This window comes from Urocitellus parryii, unplaced genomic scaffold, assembly GCF_045843805.1.
Source record: "Urocitellus parryii isolate mUroPar1 unplaced genomic scaffold, mUroPar1.hap1 Scaffold_186, whole genome shotgun sequence".
Classification (NCBI taxonomy): Eukaryota; Metazoa; Chordata; class Mammalia; order Rodentia; family Sciuridae; genus Urocitellus; species Urocitellus parryii.
In genome coordinates this window covers 98,975-104,443 of record NW_027552297.1, presented here as the reverse complement: position 1 = coordinate 104,443, position 5,469 = coordinate 98,975, and the positions used below count along the sequence as shown (strand labels likewise).

Sequence of the window (5,469 nt, the reverse complement as noted above, 5' to 3'; positions counted from 1 at the left end):
TGGAAAAGCTGAGCCAAGCCAGGGTGGGCAAACTAGGGAGGCCCAGGCAGGGCACCCTGAGGACACCCCACCCTGGGCCCTTGGAGACAGGGCTCAGCCCAGCCCAGAAGCCACCAGGCAAGAAGCCTTGACATCAAGACCGGCTGTGAAGACCCGGGGAGGTTCTGCATATGTTACTTTTCCTGTTGCACAAAACGTCCACCCTCCCCTGCCAACAATGTTCAGGTAGGGATGGAGGCTGGGCACTGCCCATCCTGTGGCCACAGGGCAGGACGGTGGGGAGCAGGCAGCCAGAAACACCCACATTGCAGTGTGTACCTGGCAAGAGGGCCGTGCCATACCCTGGCACCTGTCAGGCACCTCCTGCCCCCCACAACGTGGCACCCACAACAAAGCTCAGGCCCACCCACCTTCCAGAGCAATTCCTCAAACACCTAAAATTCTCTCCTTTGAACAATGAAAAAGAAAGAACTGCAGAAAAATAAGACACATTTTAGGAGTAAAGTGTGAAAGAGGACATCTGTTCTGCTTTTGGGAAACTCGGTGCTTCACACTGTCCCTAAGAGCCTTTCAGCCCACGGACAGACTCTCCTGCAGTGCAGCGGTTCCTCTTCCTCCCAGGACCACACCAAGGGCTGGGGAGGCCTGCACACACAGGCTGGCGGGTCTCCTCGTGTGTATACACCTATGTGCGTATCCAGAGCTCCGGGGTGTCCACATGCGTCCACGCGCGTCCACATGCTCCCCACAGAGCAGGAGAGGGTTCTTGCAGTCTGCACTGTCTACGCAGCTCTCAAGGCAGTCAGCATAAACTGCACAGGTGGCCAAAGAGCTGGGTGGGTGGTCTCAGAGGGACAGTTCCTATAGAGAAGGGCGGAGAACCAAGGATGCATCCTTGTTCCTGGGCAAGCGACTTGGCAGTGAGCCCTGAGGAAGAGCTTGCTTTGGCATGGACACAGCAATGCTGTTTCAGGGCCCCGCGTGTCCTCATGGCTGCCCCAGGCTTTGGAGGGTGGCAGGTACCACAAACACCACCTGCTACCACTGGGAGCCTGTGCGTGCCATGGGAGGCAGCCACAGGGGACCAGTTTGGAAATCCTGCAGAGGGAGGGAGCTGTCCCTGGCACCCTGAAATCCACCTCCGGCAAAGACCAGCAGCCTCTGAAGCAGGAGACACACCACATGGTGGGGCTTGAACAACATGGCTCCACTTAATGGCCCTCCCAGGGGCCTGCGGCGCAGACTCAGCACCATCAATCAGCCATGGCTGGCAGGCCTGTCCTGACAGTCTGGCCAGTACGTGGACCCCACCCCGCAGGATTCGCAGAGAGGGTCCAGCCCCTCTAGCACAGCACACCAAGCAGTGGGTCAGACCCAGATGCCAGTTAACAAGGCCGAGAGCCTTCTCTCAATGCCCAGCTTGCACTTGGCTACACTCTCAATGTCTGCCTGGTCCCTGAGCATGCGCTGCAGTCCCTCCAGCAGCAGCAACGCCTTGTGGTAGCGAGGTACATAGCCCTCCTGGTGCTGGAACATCTCATCCAGACCAGCCAACTGCAACATCTGCACAGCGTGACTGAGGATGAGCCTCTCAGCGGTGACACCATGGATGCCATCCAGCAGCCGCTGCTTGTCCAGGAAGAAGCACTGCAGCCGCAGGCTCAGGCCCTGACAGGACACCACCACCACGCTGGCCTTGTACAGCTTGTTGAGCCTGCAGACCACCTGCTTCACAGTAGAAGAGAGGCAGAGTTTGCTGGCCGGGATCTGGTCAATGGCGGTCTGCAGGCCCGAGGACAGGAGCTCAGCCAGTTTCAAGTACAGCACCAGCTGCTCTGTGAAGCCCCACTTGCGGCTCAGCAGGCTGATCTGGTCAGCCACCATGCTCTCCTGAAGCTGGCACTCAGGGCCCCGCCCCCTAACTGGCACTGCCCTTGAGGGCAGTGATCTCCAGGACAAGCTGGAGGAAGGCAAGTGTGAAGCACAGGCTGTGCAGGATCTCTGTGTGCTCCTGCTCCATGAGCATCTCCTCTGTGAGATCAGGGGCCTCAAAGGTCACAGCCCCATCCAGGTTGACAGAGAGGGGATCAGCAAAGCTGCAGCAATGGCCTGGGGCAGGGAGCTCAGGGACAGGCTCATGAAGGCCCTGGGCAGCAGGTGACGGGTAGAGGAGCCAGCAGAGCTCACTGAGATCATCCTTGTGTGGGGTCCCTGGGGCGGTGTGGTCCCACTCAGGGGAGAGTCCACAGTGAAGACTACTGGGGAAGGGCTGCTGGCTCCCCCACCCCAGGCTCCTGGGTGCAGGTTCCCTCTGAAGCCAGCAGAGGGTGCAATATCCATGGGCTTCTCCTGTAGGCTCTCTGTGCTGACAGAGTCAGAGGCCTGGGTCCCAAAGGCAGCCTTGAGCAGCAGGTCGGTGAGGCGGCTGGTGCTGAAGGACTGGCCAAAGGGGCCCCTGTTGTCCTCAGCAGGCCACAGGCCAGAGCCCAGCTGCAGCCCTGGAAAGGGCCCCACCTCTGAGAGATCAGACAGGGTTCGATTCCATGTGTGTGTGTGTGTGTGTGTGTGTGTGTGTGTGTGTGTGTGTGTGGTCATCACCACATCCTGCGGGGCCAGGAGAGCCAGCAGGTTTCTGGGAGCTGGGGGCCTTAGGGTAGTCTTAGGAGGGCATGGCCTTGATGGGAGAGCCCAGGATGGGAGGCAGGGAGTTGTGCTGCATGAAGTCAGGCAGCTGGGGTGAGCCACGCAGGGACTGGCAGGGCTGTGGCAAAGGAACTGGCTGGGGAGGGCTGGCTTATTGTGGGCTTAAAGATGTTCCCAGGAGGTCCGTAGGGGGCTTGGGGAGCTTGGGCCGAACAACGTGCAAGTCGGACAGGTTGGGGGCAGCGCTGTGCAGACCGCAGCCAAGACCTGGGGCCCAAGGGGAGTGTTCCGGCACGGAGGAGCCTGGATGCAGGGACCTTCCAGCCCGCATCTAGGCTCCCTGTGGGGAGGGTGTCCTGCTCCAGCCCTGCCTCTCAGGAATGGCTCCAACTTGAGGAGATGGCATGTAGGGCCAGCCTCCACCCAGGGACAGCTTCCTGGCCAGGACAGCTCCCTCAGGGTGGGATGGAGGAGATGGGCTAGCTCCAGCAAAACCCAGGGGGCTGGTGCTGCCCAACCTGCGGATGGCAGAAGACCAGGGCGTCTGGGGTAGAGTTGGAGAGTGCAGATTCTGCTCAATGCGCTGGTAGTTGTGCACCTGGGTGGGGACCAGGATGGGCAATGAGGCTCCACACCAACTGCTAGAGAATGGGCCAGCCAGGCCAGAGGGGCTGGGGGAGCTGCTGCAGGTGGGAGAGGGAGAGGGAGATGGGGTCCGGCTGTGGCTCTCCAGGCCGGCAGAGGCCACCAGGGAACTCCCGCTACACAGCAGACTATACGGTGGGGGCTTAACACAGGCCACCTCAGCCACTGGGTCCACTGGAAACTGGGCTGGGACCATGACGAAGTTGTCTGTGTCACAAGAGTCCTTGCTGCTGCCAGCAGAGTCCCAGGAGCCTTGCAGGAGGCCGGCCATGTCCGCTGGGGAGGTGAGCGTCTTCTGCATGTGGGGCATCTTCCCTAGGGACGGCGGGAGACAAGATGAGAAGTGGAGCTACTCCTGGAGCTGCTTCCAGACCCTGAGCTTGGGTAAGAGGGCACAGGCACCGGCGGGGACTTAATGGAGGCATTGGCCTCCAAGAAAGGGTGACGAAAAAATTCCTCGAAGTCCATGCGGTCTTTGTGGTTGCTCTGCAGCACAGCCAGGAGCAGTTGCTTCAGAGGTGCCAACGTCTCCTGGGGGATGACGGGCACAAGAGTGTTCTTCTTCTCCCTAGAACAGGCGCAGATCCTGAGGGCTGCTGGCCTGGAATGGGGCCTTGCCAGTCAGGCACTGGTACACGATGGTGCCGCTGCTCCACAGGTCTGCCTTCCCATCGTAGTGCTGGGACATGATGATTTCAGGGGCCGTGTACATGGGAGAGCCCCAGAGTGTGGCTGCCATCATGTTGCTCTGGAGGTACCCGGTGAACCCAAAGTCAGCGATCTTGACGCGGATGTGATTGGGATTCTCATGGCGCCCCCCAGGGTTGGACAGCAGGATGTTCTGGGGCTTGAGGTTAAGGTGGATGATGCCCTTGCTGTGCAGCAGCCACATGGCACCTGCAATCTGCTGCAGGAAGAGCCTGATGGTGTCTTCGCTCAGGATCCCTATGGTGTGCAGGTAGTCAGCCAGGTCCTCACCATTACAGTACTGCATGAACAGGTAGCGTGATTGGCCATCTCCTGAAGTTATACAAGGCCACAATGTCCTCATGCTTCAGTTCCGTGAGTATTTTTACTTCCTTCCCCAGCAGTGTCTGGGACTTGGCCAGATTCTTCTTGTTAATACACTTGACTGCGACCTCCAGGTTGTGCTTGAAGACCACCATGAAGGCGCGGTGGCCTATCAGGTCCTTGCGGGAGAACTCGAAACTGCCCATGATCTCCCTGCCGCCACCTCCGGGTTCCATGGCGCGGGAGCGCGGGGCTCAGGCAGAGGCGAGGGCCACGGCCTGAACGAGTGCGCTGGGCTGGGGGCGCAGGGCGGGGCGCTGGTGCATCGCGGGGACGCTCGTCCCATCGGGCAGGCGGGGCCGGGTCCAAGCCCCGCAGGGACTATTACCCGTGCTGCATGCTCCCTCGGCGTCCGCTGCAGCGCCCTCGCGATGCTGGCAATCCGAACCCACTCCGACTCCGACGCGGGTCTGGCTCTGACTCGCGCCTCGACCCCTCTCTGGCGTAGACTAATATTGCTATTTTCAACTTAAAAATCTGCGACCTATTTCGCATTCTCTTCTAGGTAGATGTCAGAATTATTTTGCCAAATTCCAAATATTTCTGTTGACTTTGTAAATTGTATAGCTTTATAGAGGAAATGACATTTATTCTACACTGTGAAACTAGTTTGCAGTTATGTGCAAAACTTTCTAATTGTTCAAATGTGGACTTTCTTCTTTTTAAAAGTTTTCATCTTAGTGGTAACCTTGAGACAATTGGCATTCATGACTATTACCAATGTCAAACATGAATTCAGAATCACTGATAATATAACCCACTTCAAACTGCTAATTTAATTAAAAATCAAAAAATAAATATGTACCTACTCCTACACATTAAAGATATCTCTGTGACTTGAGTTGGTACTATTAAGCTATTTTTAGTTGATGTTTATTTATGTGAAAAGGTGTGCTAAATTTGTCAGCAAAAAGCACAATAGATGACCATCATCTACTTTGGAATACACACAAAATTTGTATAAACTGAGTGCATTCTTTGTTTTTGTTCTAAGTACATTCTTAACAGAATTTAATGCAGTCATCAAATTTATCTTTTATAAGATAACTCTTATTATCTTTTATAAGAGTTCATAGCCAGGGAAACGATGCTTATGACATAATATTGCAG

General features: G+C 56.7%; 1 pseudogene; it reads right to left on the bottom strand.

Moving 5' to 3' along the window:
* Positions 1–1,368: 1,368 nt before the first annotated feature.
* On the bottom strand, positions 1,369–4,535 carry LOC144251743 (serine/threonine-protein kinase ULK1 pseudogene; annotated as a pseudogene).
* Between the last annotated feature and the right edge of the window lie 934 nt (positions 4,536–5,469).